Source organism: Oryx dammah, unplaced genomic scaffold, assembly GCF_014754425.2.
Source record: "Oryx dammah isolate SB20612 unplaced genomic scaffold, SCBI_Odam_1.1 HiC_scaffold_11232, whole genome shotgun sequence".
Classification (NCBI taxonomy): domain Eukaryota; kingdom Metazoa; phylum Chordata; class Mammalia; order Artiodactyla; family Bovidae; genus Oryx; species Oryx dammah.
The window spans coordinates 4,398,931-4,414,254 of NW_024080625.1; the positions used below are offsets into that span (position 1 = coordinate 4,398,931).

The 15,324-nt window shown below is 39.7% G+C and overlaps 1 non-coding gene across 1 annotated transcript; it reads left to right on the top strand.

The window, feature by feature from the left end:
* Positions 1-390: 390 nt before the first annotated feature.
* TRNAW-CCA lies at positions 391-462 on the top strand. The gene has a single exon. It is a non-coding gene; the product is annotated as a tRNA-Trp (tRNA).
* The last annotated feature ends 14,862 nt before the right edge of the window (positions 463-15,324 follow it).

The window sequence follows — 15,324 nt, forward strand, 5'->3', positions numbered from 1 at the left end:
CTGCACAGTTATGTGTCTTCACTCGTGTTATTCATGTCTACAATTTTCTCACCATTTTCTTTTCGTATACAAAAGTCCCACCCAAGCCAAAGGGCCTATCTCTATAGTTCATCTCCTCATAGAGTTCTTTTCCTGTCTGCAAAATATCTGTTAACTTTCTCTTCCCCTAAAATTTTGCCAGTAAGCCCTCAATTTTGCAAGATGTTATGTTGTTCTCTTAAAGTGTTTATTTCATATGAATCTTCAAAAAATTCTTTATTTTTACTTTAAATATATTATAATCTGAAGAAGCTTTTAGTTTTGTTTTATAAAGCAGAAATGGAAACTTTTAAATTCATAAATTAATACTTCAGAATAAATTATGTGTATTATTTTCCCCTATCAATATCTTCCCTGGTGGCTCAGAGGTTAAAGCATCTGCCTCCAATGCAGGAGACCCGGGTTCGATCCCTGGGTTGGGAAGATCCCCTGGAGAAGGCAATGGCAATCCACTCCAGTATTCTTGCTTGGAGAATCCCACGGACAGAGAAGCCTAGTAGGTTACAGTCCAGGAGGTCGCAAAGAGTCGGACATGACTGAGCGACTTCACCTTCACCTTATCAATATCTTAAGGTCATCAATACCTGTGAGAGTGTTAGTTGCTAAGTTGTGTCCAACTCTGTGACCCCATGGACTGCAGCCTACCAGGCTCGTCTATCCATGAAATTCTCCAGGCAAGAATATTGGAATGGGTAACCATTCCCTTTGGAGAAGGCAATGGCACCCCACTCCAGTACTCTTGCCTGGAAAATCCCATGGACAGAGGAGTCTGGTGGGCTGCAGTCCATGGGGTCTCTAAGAGTCATACACTGAGTGACTTCACGTTCACTTTTCACTTTCATGCATTGGAGAAGGAAATGGCAACCCCACTCCAGTTTTCTTGCCTAGAGAATCCCAGGGATGGCGGAGCCTCTTGGGCTGCTGTCTATGGGGTCGCACAGAGTCAGACATGACTGAAGCGACTTAGCAGCAGCAGCAACCATTCCCTTCTCTGGTGGAATCTTCCGACCTCTTTCCTCAAAATACAGTAGGTACCTTAGCTTGCTTTTCTTTCCATTGTTTTCTGCTTCTCTCTCCCACCTCCCCTCCATTTTGGTATACGCTATAGTATAGTTCTCATTGAGTTTTCCTCATAGCTCAGTCAGTTAAAAAAATCTGCCTGCAATGCAGGAGACCCAGGTTCAATTCCTAGGTCTGGAAAATCCCCTGGAGAAGGAAATGGCAACGCAGTCCAGTATTCTTGCCTGGAGAGTTGCATGGACGGAGGAGTCTGGCAGGCTACAGTCCACTGGGTTGTAAGAGTCGGACATGACATAGCAACTAATTCACCATAGTTTTCATTATGTACTTTCAAGGGTATATTACTTAGTCATTATTTAGTTAGTGAAGTGCAGATTTTTTGTACTGGATCTTAGTCAAAAGACCAAGAAGTGATTGTCAACTTTTTGACCATGTGCCCATATTAGTAAACAAACAAACAAAAAATTCCAACTGTGACCATTTGCATGTACACACAATTTTAAATTGTTACCCTATATTAATAGATTGTGCACATTATAAAAGCTTCACTAAGATGGGATTTTTTAGAAAGGATATTAAAAATAAATGTAAGTAAATGTTTTAATATCTTCATATAGCACATCACTTGTATCCATCAAGGTATTGGCATACACTATTGTGGAGGCTGGCTGGTCCAGAATCTATAAGGAAGTGGTCAAGCTAAAGACTCCTGATGTTATAGTTCAAGTTCAAAGACAATCTTCTGGCAGAATTTCTTTTTCCTCAAAAATGTCAGTCTTTTTTCTTAAAAACTTCAACTGATTGAATGAGGTCTACCCACATCACGGAGGGTAATCTGCTTTATTTGGTATCTGCTGATACCATTGTTAAATTGAAAAATACCTTCAAACCAACATTCAGACATGTTTGACTAAGGATCTGTATACTGTGGCCTAGCCAGGCTGACACATAAAATTAACCACCATACCATCCTAACCTCTTGAGTTTCATTTGTCACTTTGAAGTTCATTGATTTGACAAACAATAGTATTTACTTATTTATGCTATTTCTTTCCCTCTCCAGTTCTACTTTCTCATTGGATTGCTTTCCCTAAGTGTACTTTCTAAGTGATTCACGTAGTAAACTTATTGACTATGCTTGGTAATATTTTTATTATGCCCTCACATTCAAAAAGTACATTATCTGGACGTAGAATTGTAGCTTCAGTGAATGCTGTTTTCTATACCACCTTGAGAACATTACTCCATTATCATCCTGTATTGAGTGTTGTTGTTTTGGAGAAATCTAATAGCAACCTGATTCTTGTTTGTATGCATGGATTGCTTTTCTCACTAGCAGTCCTTTAGAATGTTCTCTTTGTCCTTGATGTTCTTAAATTTCACTTTGATGAATCTAGTTGTAAGCTTTTTTTCCCCGGTGTTTTCTATGAGTTCTAGGATTTGTGAGTTCTTTAAAGTTGGGGTCTTACGTTTCTCTTTCATTCTTGATCATTATTTCTGCTAATAGTTCCTGCCCTGCCTTCCTACTCCAATCTACTTTTATCTCCTACTATGGCTTCTATTACATAGATCTTGACATTTTTATTACTTTCCTCCATATCTTTAAATTGTTTTTTATGCTTTCTCTCTTTTAGTCCTTTATGATGTTTTTCAACCTGGTGTTTCGGCTAACCAATTTGTTCTTTGTTCTATTTATTCTGCCACTCAGTTTATTGAGTTGTTTTTTATATCAAGTGTCTTCAATTGGTTTTTCCTTCAAATTGCTTCTCCTGCTTCATGTTTTAATGCCCTCGCTAATGTTTTATCTGTTTTCTGAGGATTTTTATTTTACATATTTTAATTCTTGTTCTATCTTGATATTTATCGAGATAATTCTTGTTCTAACCAATAAAAATCAATTCTGCTTTCTCTTACACAAGTTGTATGATTTGTCATTTTTCTTTTACAGGACTTGTGCTCCTTAGGTGTCTTATTTAATCCTCTTGGGAGTTCATGTTCACTGTGGTCTACCATTTACCTTGGCTGATGCTGTGTATGTGGGGACCAATGAGCAGAAAGCACAGGGCTTAGCTTGAATCCCCTTAATGCAAGGGGGAAGAGCAGGAATTAGGAGGTAGGATCTCTGGTATTGCTGTCATTCTTTTTTCTTAATTGCTAAGCCATGTCTGACTCTTTGTGACCCCACGGACTGTAGCCTGCCAGGCTCCTCTGTCCATGGAATTCTCCAGGCAAAAATACTAGAGTGTGTAGCCATGCCCTTCTCCAGGGTATCTTCCCAACCCAGGGATCAAACCCGGGTCTCCTGTTTTCCCAGGCAGATTCTTTACCTTCTGAGCCACCAGGGTTCATTCTCTTTTATCTCCCCCTAAACACACACACACACACACAGAGGCACACGTGCATGAGCACACATACATATACACCAAGTGTTCTATTCCTCAGGGAACCTCTCAGTAAAATCTTGCCACTGCTCTTTTTCCAAGGCTATCTCCCCATATTTTAATTGTCTGACCCATAGTGGGGATCAGAGAAGATGCACAGGAGCCAGCTAGGCTGCTTGTACCTGTTACCATCACATCCCAACCAGGATCTACTGCTCCCCTGATTTTACTCCATCCTCTGGCTAGAGTTGGGCTGATGTTGCCATTTTCAACTTCCACAGTGGCCATAGGACAAGCCTAGAAGAATGTGGGGCCTACAAAAGAATTACGGGGCCTATCAATCTCTGTAGCCATTGCTGCTCAAAATCTAGTCTTTAACTGAGAGCATTCAATTGTTTTCACTTTTTCTGGTTCAAAGGTTTTTGTCCTGACCTTTGTATAGGCTGTGAATATTCTAAAGTTACACATAAAATTTGAGACTATGTGGATGAGGTTTGTAACCTTCATCTTATATAGAAAGGAACCTTCATACTTTCAAAAGGTAAGTTTTAATACCCCAGTTATTTCCACTCCTATTTGCTGTTTCACAAATGGATTTGCCAGAACCCCTGGGGGTGTGACTCTTCTCTACAAAATGTGGGGACAGATTACCTGTAGGAGGAGAAGGAGGAGAGAAATGCAGTGAACACAGGCCAGTAGTCTAGTGGTAAAGAGCATGGATTTGGTGACTAGATTCCCTGGGTTTCCCTGGTAGCTCAGATGGTAAAGCATCTGCCTACAATTCAGGAGACCTGGGTTTGATCCCTGGGTCAGGAAGATCCCCTGGAGAAGGAAAGGGCAACCCACTCCGGTATTCATGCCTGGAAAATCCCATGGACCGAGGAGCCTGGTGGTCTACAGTCCATGGCGTTGCAAAGAGTCGGACACGACTGAGTGACTTCACTTCACTTCTTCCCTGGATTTTGAATCCTGCTTTGGCCATTTACTCTATACCTATTCACAAATTACTTAGCCTCAGTTGTTGTAAAATGGGCATGGAAATGATGATCTTTAATATATCATAGGGTTGCTTTGAAATAAAAGAAAATTAGAAAATAAAAAACACATAGCCCAATGCTGGCATCAAGTATGTAATTGCAATCAGTTTTATTACTACTAAAGCTCTGAAGTTTCTAATTTAGGGGAATGAAAGGACTATGGTGCCATAAGTATTCATCTTTGTATTTTGTATAGGCCCACTCCAGTGCCTTCCACATCAGAGGAATTCCTAGAAGGCTTGTTGAGTGGGACACAATTAAACCTCTGGGTTGAATTCTGAAAGCCTATGCCCACCCTCTGATTCAGTTGACAAATCTTTTTCCAACTCTCTCTACTTTAGGACACTCCATTAGACCGCTACAAACCAGAAAGTCTGGGAACCAAGCTGAGGGCATGATAGGACAGGAAGAGAAAAACTAGGGAGGTCCATGTTTATGCATTAGTCAAACTACTCTTTTAAAAACACCTAAAGGGTAAGAGGGAGTGAAAATGTGTTAGTCGTTCAGACATGTCTGACTCTTTGTGATCCCATGGACTGTAGCCTGCCAATCTCCTGTGTCCATGGGATTCTCCAGCAAGATACTGGAGTGGGTAGCCATTCCCTTCTCCAGGGGATCTTCCTGACCCAGGGTTTGAACCCAGGTCTCCTGTATTGCAGGCAGATTCTTTACTATCTGAGCCACCGGGAAGCATCAGCAAAAGGTGAATCATGAAAGTCTTAAGTAGCCTAAGATAAAATGTATTTTTTAAAATATTTTCTAAATTTAAGTCTATGAACAAGCATTTTGAGTACTTCTTGTATTCAGAGATTGCTATGGGAAAAAAGGGTTAAAGCAGCGAATACCAAAGACATTGAGAACTTGGTTTCTGTCTGTATGAATCAGGATGTGTTGGTGAGAAACAAGACCAGTGGGATGTGTATATTTAGAAAGAGATTTATTTTAAGGAATTGACTCAAGTGATTATGGAGACTGGCAAGTCTAAAACCTGCAGAGTGAACTGGCAGGCTGGAGGAGCAGGGAAGGATTCATGCTGTGGTGAAAGTCTGAAGGCCATTGGACTAAAGACCCAGGAGAGAGCCAATATTCAAGGTCAGTTTCCTCTTCCCCAGAAAAAGTCAATCTTTTGTTTTATTCAGGCCTTTAACTGATTTGATGAGGCCCACCCACACTATAGAGGACAATCTGCTTCATTCAAAGTCCACTGATTTAAATACTAATCTTATTATCCAGAATATTATCCCTCAACACCCAGAAAAATGTTGGCCCACATATCTGGGCACCATGACCCAGCCACGTTACACAGAAAATTAACTGTCACACTGTCTTAAAGTAAAGAGAAAAGCTTGTGTTCACACACAGAGCAATAAAGAAGAGTGAATAAGGGCAGGTTTTGGATTCTAAAGACTTGAGTTCAAATCCTGATTCCACCCTTCATTAACACAGTGGGGACCTTGGGGGAAATACAGACACTCAAATCAGGGAATTTGAAACTGTGGTGAATTTTCACTTTTCCAGTGAGTGAAGTGGAAGTGAAAGTGAAAGTGAAGTCGCTCAGTTGTGTCTGACTCTTTGCGACCCCATGGACTGGAGCCTATCAGGCTCCTCCGTCCATGGGATTTTCCAGGCAAGAGTGCTGGAGTGGATTGCCATTTCCTTCTCCAGGGGATCTTCCCAACCCAGGAATCGAACCCGGGTCTCCCGCTTTGCAGGCAGACGCTTTACCTTCTGAGCCACTAGGGAAGCCCCTCAAAAATATGTTTTGGTCAACTTAAATATACAAACATAAGAAAAAAAGATTCAATTTGAAGATGTAACTTATAATATTTATATCTTTAGTTACACATACAATTTAAATTCTGTTACATATGAAATAATGTTAATTTAGAGATATTGCTTTTTTTTCAGTCTCATATTTCATGAAATACTTAGACTCAGACTCTTCCCAAGTATCTTAGTCATTCCTTTGGCCACTCTCTGAGTTGCTGTACACCATCTTTTGGAGCATGTTTTCCCATCAATCCAATTGTGAAAAAATGAAAACTTCCTGAATCTGGTTGATGCTGTCACTAGAAAATGTATCCCACTCTGTAAGTATAAATTTGCATAACATTGGGAGAGTGGATTTTAAATTCATTAAGTGAACCATAATTATGTTTCAATATAACCTCCTAGAATGATTAAAAATACTTGAGTCATGAATTTTATTAGTGGTCCCACAGGAGTGATTAATAAATCTGGCTTAATTATCTTTGACCCTTAAAAAAACAATCCTACTAGATTACTTCCACAAGCATCTAAAACTAGCATGAGTTATGATCATTTCAGGAAAATATGTCTTTCTCATACTGTTCTGATGTTCAAAATTCAGCAACTAAAACAGTGCCCCATAATATGGGAGAACCGTCTATGGAATTGAATATGAAGGGACTTTTTTTGATTGACAATTTGGGGAGAATATATTATTTTACATATATAGTATTTATTTTTATGTTATGGGGAAATAATAGCAATAATTACCTCATTGAGTTGTAAGGAAATTCAAATAAGATACTTTAAGTAAATTCATGATAAAATGCCTAGTGCATTGTAACTGCTCTAACAGATTAATTATTATTATTTAGAATAGCAAGTAGAAAGGGGAAAAGTGGAAGCAGTGACAGATTTTATTTTCTTGAGCTCCAAAATCACTGCTGATGGTGACTGCAGCCATGAATTTAAGACGTGCTTGCTCCTTGGAAGGAAAGCTATGACAAACCTAAATAGTGTATTAAAAAGCAGAGACATCTCTTTGCCAACAAAGATCCATATAGTTAAAGCTATGGTTTTTCCAGTAGTCATGTACAGATGTGAGAGTTGGACCATAAAGAAGGCTGAGCACCAAAGAGAAGAATTGATACCTTCAAACCGTGGTCCTGGAGAAGACTCTTGAGAGTCCCTTGGACCAACTCAATGGACATGAATCTGAGCAAACTCTGGGAAATAGTAAGAGATAGGGAAGCCTGGGGTCCATGGAGTCGCAGAGTCGAGCATGACTTAGAGACTCAGCAACAACAATAAAGTGACAGTATATTATAGATGTTCCCTTTTTATTCCATAGTGAGTGAGAAACAAGATAAAATAGACTTGGAATTCTTTTCTTCTTTCTCCAGTATAGATTAGTTTCCAGGCTTGGTTTGACTCTGCAGTCCTCCTCAAATCTGTCAGATTTCACCAATGTCTGTATGGCATCATGGATGTGATCACCAGTTGCATCCTCCTGCTTGTATCTCACTAAGAAACTGTAAGAACTGGTTACACCCTTCCTTATCTTGCTGTATTCAGACAGTTATATTTCCTAAGTAACAGCTGGCTATTTGCACAATCCAGGATCAGAATTCTGGGAGTAAGACTATTGAGTGCTCAGTTGCGTCCGACCCTTTGTGATTCCATGGACTGTAACCTGCCAGGCTCCTCTGTCCATGGGATTTTCTAGGCAAGTATACTGAAGCGGGTTGCCATTTCCTACTCTAGAGGATCTTCCTGACCCAGGGATCAAGCTCATGTATCTTGTATCTCCCGCGTGGGTAGGTGGATTCTTTACCACTGTGCTACCAGGGAGTATGACTAGTTACCATGAAAATAGTTTTCCTCCCTTGAAAGGGTGTAAATTTCTTTCTTTTCCTCAACTCCAGAGGCAAAATTGAGCTAGATAACAACTTTAGAAATCTTTTTTGTTAAAAACTCTCAAAATACAGATAAACAGAGGAAAAAATCCCTGGTAAAAGTAATAGTGGCAAAGTCATTATTTTAGCACCTCTTCTGTTCCAGTTTCAAAGGGAGGGGGAATCACTCCTATCACCCTGTTGGTCTATTTTTATCCTGAAACTATGAAAAGACCAGCCAATTACAAGAATGACAGCCAACTTGGAATTTTTCCCGTAACTGTTATCTTCTTCATCCCATAAATTTAAAGATCAATCTGAGAACAACTTGTGTTGCAGTGTGATTCAAGTAAGTGCGATTATTAGGGTGAATCAGGAGAATCTGACAATGTGATTTCTTGTCACATTAAAGGAAGAACTATCCTTATGGTTCATAGAATGAAGGGTACTTTCAGGCAATTTGGCTCAAGTTGGAGGATATTTCACTATGAGAATGGATTTTAGTTTGACGTGAACAGCAGGCAGACAGATGTGTATCAAATAGCATCTACGACATGTGAAAATTAATTTTTCACCACCAGTAAGATATAAATATAGTAATATTTCTAATTTTAAAGTGTCATTTACATCAACCAGAAATGTGATATATTAGGGGAAAAATTCACAGTCTGTAAATAGTATTGCCTTGAGTCCTCATCTGTGGGTAGATGGACAAGAGTGGTTGGGATTCCTTTCTCTGAATATAAGCTTAAGTTGACTGTCCCGGCAACATTTACATTTGGTTGTCTTGGAAGCACACTTTTTAATTGAAGAATAGTTGATTTACAGTATTATGTTAATTTCTGCTATATAGCAAAGTAACTCAGTTATACACACATATGCATTCTTTTTTTACATTCTTTTCCATTTTGGTTTATCCCAGGAGACAGGATGTAGCTCCCTGTGCTATATGGCAGGATCATGTTTATCCATTCTAAATGTAATAGTTTGCATCTGCTATCCCCAAACTCCCGGTCCATCCCTCCCTCTCCTTCTTCTTGGCAACCACACGTCTGTTCTCTGTGTCTATGAGTCTGTTTCTGTCTTATAGGTAGGTTCATTTGTGCCCTGTTTTGGATTTCATGTATAAGTGACATCATATGGTATCTGAATTTTTGTTTCTGACTTACTTCACTTAGTATGATAATCTTTAGTTACATCCATGTTGCTGCAAATGGCATCAGCTCATTCTTTTTTACGGCTAAGTAGTATTCCATTGTATGTATATTACACACACACACACGCACACCACATCTTCTTTATCCATTCATCCATCAATGTGCATTGAGGTGGTTTCTCTGTTTTGGCTACTGTGACTAGTGCTGCTATGAACATAGGGGTGCATGTATCTTTCTGAATTATAGTTTCATCTGGATATATGCCTAGAAGTGGGATTGCTGGATCAAATGGTTACTCTATTTTTAGTTTTTGGAGGAGACTTCATACTGTTTTCCATAGTGACTGTACCAACATACTTTCCCAGCAATGTAGGAGGGCTCCCTTTTGTCCACACCTTCTCCAGCATTTATAATTTGTAGACTTTTGAATGATGGCCATTCTGACTGGTGGGAGATGGTCTTTCATTGTAGTTTCAATTTGAATTTCTCTAATAATTAATGATGTTGAGCATCTTTTCGTGTGGTTTTTGGTCATCTGTATCTCTTCTTTGGAGAAATGTCTATTTAAGCCTTCTGCCCATTTTGAAAGCATATTTTACTCATCATCCTCTCTCCCAAACTCAATCCTTTTCCTTCATTTCTTCCTTTGTACATGGCACCTTTATCCATTTAGTTGAACATCGAATAAACTCAGAAGTCGACTTAGATACCTCACTCTTTCTCACCTCCTTATCCAATCCATCTTAACTTTTCTGTAACTGTGCATTTTTCTCCATCTCCACTGTGACCACTTTAGTTGAAACACTATCAGAAGTCACTTGTCTTACTGCCCCGGCCTTGTGTTTTAAAATGTACCCGGCATTTGTTTTAACTGGGTATGGTAAGACCTGCTGATAGAGATGACTGTCATGAAGGGTCTATAGTCACAGGTCTCTAGAAACAGGAGGCATGACATGCCACGCAGGGGCCCACATGGGGAAGCACCAGGACCGGTTGGGAGCAGAGGGAGTGAGGGGAAATTGTGGGCAAGAGCCTTTACTGTGGTTTCCATGGGAAGAGATGGGTGAGGCAGGGTAAACTCCATAGGAAGTGCTGCTTTGAATAATTCCAGTGGGCTTTGAGGCATAGCAGATGTCCTGGTTGTCTGTTACCTGTCCCTGGGGTGACTGGGGCAGGTGGATAGTGGCCAGGAGTGTAAGAGCTGGTAAAGGTGGTTGGGGTTGGGCTTTGGACTGGTTGGTTTGCATATAGGAACACTGGCAAGGGAGTCCTTTACTATCTTTAGAAATTATCTTGAATTTCTTGATTATTCTAGAAATTATCTCTTCCCAGGTATTTCCAGTATTTCCAGGGTCAGCAAAGTGGACATTTGACTCAAATGTCAAAACCTCATAGACACCTGGTTAGTACACCTTGTAACTACTCTCCTTGTATCTCCTCTCCCTATCCAGAGTGAGAGATCCTTTAATAATACAAGTATGAAAACATTTGCTTCTTAGTCCCAAATCCATCAACACTCCCCATTGTTCTTCCTAGGAATTGATAATGATGTGGTCCCTACTTACTTATTAAGCTTCATTTTGCACCCTCTTCCTTTTATGAACCCTAGTCATGCTAGCTTGCTTTCAGCTCTTTAAATGTGCCATATTCCCTCCCCAGCCCTTGACGTGTACAGTTCTGTCTGAGTGGAACATCCTAACTCACTTCTTCCCTATGTTGCCACCTAACTGCCCTGGAGCTATCAGCTTGAGCCTCACTTCCCCCCATCCCCGGATCAGGTAATGGCACATTCCCTGTTTTAGACTCTCACTGCATTTCTTGATCCTCCTTCAGTGGACTTGTACTTATCAAAGCTTGTGATTATATGCTGATTTGTCTGATTAATATCTGATTCCTTGGATTCATGAAGGCAGGATTGTGCCCATTTGATTCACATTTCGTTCCTGATTCTTAGCAGAGTGCCTTCATAAATGTAGAAGCCTTTAATAAATATATGTTGAATGACTGAATAAATGTCAATTCTAGTTTAGGATATAGACAATATATTCAACTTAAAGACTGAGTTGGAAAAACAGAAAAGGTCTTCCTGAGATTGCTTTTTAAAAAGCACGTGAAGCCAATATATAATTGCTCTGAGTGATGTGTTATCGGAAGTGATGTGAGCCATATTGAACTGTCTCTACTGGGCATTGTGTGTCATGGCAATAAGACATCTGGCATGATTTTGAACATGAAGGAAATAGATTGTGAAAAGTCATAAATATATGGAAGTCTTTCCCCTTCTCATGAGGATCATCTGAAAATTGCTCTCAGTGGCCAGTGGCACGTTTTATGGCTCACTCTTCAGGGAAGATAAGAAAACGTGGTCTGTGGGAAGATCTTTTTAGATCATATAGAGAAGAGAAACTTTCACTTGCTTTTCTTTTCATTGTGCTTTATAAAAATTTACGAGAATGCTACACAATGTTAACCACTTCCCAGATGTTTATTATGAGGAAAGAATCCTAAAAAAAAAAAAAAAGACAAAAAACAACAAAAAAGCAAGCATGCATCTATACACTGGATTAGCTAAAATTAGACTTGAGCTCTGGATACTCTAGAAAGAGTGATAGGATTTCAAATTTTTAAAAATATAGAGATTGTCAAACGTGTAACCTAGAATAACTAAAGTGCCACAGAACAGAGCAGACAATTCCCTGTCAAGAAGGCTCTACTATTCTAGCAGGAGATGTCAAAGCTTTTTTTTTTTAATATCATTTCAGAAGGCACAGTGGAATTTTAAAATCTTTTTTTATAGAATGACTTTCCACTTCCTCACATATCCACTTCTTCCTCTTCAGGACTTATCTTCTCTTTGCATAGGGGAAGTAATACAAAATTTTGATCAGATGAAGTAGAGAATTGAAGTAATAAACCAGGTTGGATGTTGCAACTGGATGATCATGATGGCTGTGGTGTATATTTGACCTACAGAATTCTTCTGTGTGTCCTGCAAAGGGTGTGAAGTTTTGTGAATCATTTGTAACACTTGAAATTAAAAGACTACACATTACCATTTGTACTTTAATTGAAAAATGGGACACCCTGGGAATCCTGAGCTTGTGTTTCTACAGCAGTCCTGCTGCTGTTGCTGAGTGGAGCCTTTAAACAGTGCACATGCTTGCCAGCGTGCCAGTATCCTTGCACGGCCCTTGTCACATGTTTGTATTAACTGTCTGGCCCTGCAGGCACTGTACTTTGTGATTCTTAAAATATACGATACAAGCAATTACATTAATTCTCCATTTGCTCTGACTGTAGTGAAAGTGAAAATGTCAGTCGCTCAGTCGTGTCTGACTCTTTGTGACCCCATGGACTGTAGCCCACCAGGCTTCTCTGTCCATGGGATTCTCCAGGCAAGAATACTGGAGTGGGTTGCCATTCCCTTCTCCAGGGGATCTTCCCAACCCAGGAATCGAACCCAGGTCTCTCACATTGCAGGCAGATTCTTTATCATCTGAGCCACCAGGGAAGATCTGACGGTAGAGAGGGTCTTTTTTTTTGTTAAGATCTTTTTTGAAGTGGACCATTGTAAAACTGTGTACTTAATTTGTCACAATATTGTTTGTTTTATGTTTTTTTTTTTCTTTTTTGGCTGCCAGGCATGTGAGATCTTACCTCCCTGACCAGGGATTGAACCTGCACCCCATGCATTGGAAGGCGAAGTCTTAAGACACTGGACCATCAGGGAAGTCCCTAGAGAGGGTCCTTTTATAGCCGAATTCACATGAAGAGCTCCCTCCTGAAATCCAGGAGACTAGCACAGTTTACAGTGAGCAGAGTACAGTGACTTATCTTGTGGATCACTTCTCTGTGAAACTTTAAATATCTAATTCCCTAAGATCTTATTTTCTTAAAGATTTTTTCAAACTTCTTGCAAAACTGTCAGATGCTTGTCTTCATATTTGTGGCAAAAGAAGAAAAATTGCTGGATTACTTAATTCCTAAGATATAAAAGATGACATGGTGGTTTAGTCACTAAGCCATGTCTGACTCTTGCCACCCCATAGACTGTTGCCCACCAGGCTCCTCTGTCCATGGTTTTCCTAGGTGAGAATACTGAAGTGCACTGCCATTTCCTCCTCCAGGGGATCTTCCCAGGAATCAAACCTGGGTCTCCAGCATTGCAGGCACATTCTTTACCTACTGACTCACCAGGGAAGCCAAAAGATGGCATGCAATGGCTATTTATAATGTCAGAGGACCACTGCCCTATTTTTTGAATACCCTAAGTAACTTAGCTTGTGACTACTCTAAGAATATAAGAAAAATCACAAATGGGCAAAATGATTATCTCAAAGCTAGTTCATGACTGTTTGTTTTACCTTTCATTTCTACATTCACTTTCAAATAACTGGCATTAAAGTTAGAATAATTAGGCAACCTAGAACAACAAGGAAGTAGAACCAAAATATGTACCAGGAGAAAATATATATAAATAAATCAAGAAATACACCATATCTGTTGCTTGTATTCCATGCGATGAAACCTTTCAAATGCTAGTGCGTCCCTACTCTTTTTACTTATTTACATAGTGATGAGAAGTTGAATTCATGAAAGCAGAAATTAGATTATTTTTCTATTGTATCTTTAGCACAGAGAAACTAGAACTTGATAAACATTCAGTATAAACATATACACACACACAAGTGAGTTATAGTCATTCTTGTGATGGAAAGATCAAGGTTATTGAAGTAAACTTAGAGACAAACTTAGAGGTAACTTAGAATATTTTAAAAACCCTGAATTTAATAATTGGATAAATTGACTTGGTTTATGTCCCCAAACCCTTAAGGTCCCAAAAGGGACATCTATCCACCCTCATCCATGGACCTTTGATTCTATGAAAAAAGCATCTCTTCTTCTTGTGCCATTCTTTATGTTTAACCTTAGAACATTCCTCTGTTTTCAGTAGTATCTTTTATCTCAATAATTGCTTACTGGCAAATTATTCTCAGCCTCATCCAATAATACTGTCAGCAAAAAACTTGTGTGCAGGGCTACTGATTTGGTTTGGTCTTGCACAAGGCCGTCTGGCCAAGAGAACTTGAAATCTAGCGTCTTGGTGGTTGTAGAAAACCTTACTATCTGATCTGTCTTTCTAATTGATCACCGTCCTACTCCTCTTGTCACTTATCTTGTGCTTTGACCAGTGTGGCTGCCTCAGCCTATTTCTAGAAATTCTTTGCTTAGGTGTCTACACAGACTTGAGCTTTCTTCTGTTTCTTTGTTCAAAAACAGAACAAAGACTTTTAGTTTCTAATTCTACATGGAAGGAGGTTAGACGTCATTGCTTCATTCTAACAATAAGTAAAAAACTTAACTGATTGGAAAATCAGCAACTCTTCTAGGATCTGTTAGAAAACAGAAGATACAAGGCAAAACTGCTACCTCCAAGTTTGGAGAGACAAACAGACTAATTTAAGCAGACACGGCTTACTGAAGCAGAGCCTCACAAGCAGAAACTGCTATAGGAACCAGTGCCAGCTCTAGAAATCCTGAACTGTAATGGGTAGATATTAATCAAACTATATTAATAATTACTTTGAACAGCAATGTACTGAATGCATTAATTGAAAGTGAGTGATTGCCAGAATCATCTGGCAACATCTAGATATATATTGTCTACAAGAAACTACCTTTAAACATAAAGACTCATGTAGATTAAAATAAATGGATGGAGGGACTTCTCTGGTGGTCTAGTGGTTGAGGATCTGCCTTGGAATGCAGGGGACACAGGTTCTATCCCCGGTGGGGGACCTACGATCCCACATGCCACAGAGCAACCAGACCCACGCATGCTCCACAGCTACTGAGCCTACGTGCTCTGGAGCCCACAAGTCACAACTGAGAGCCCAGGTGCCACAACGACTGAGCCCGCACACCGCAACTAGAGTGTCCACACCCCACAGTGAAAGATCCCACACGATGCAGCAAAGATCCTGCATGCTGCAACTAGGATCTGAGGCAGCCGAATAAACAAATGAATGTTGTGAAAAGTAAAGGG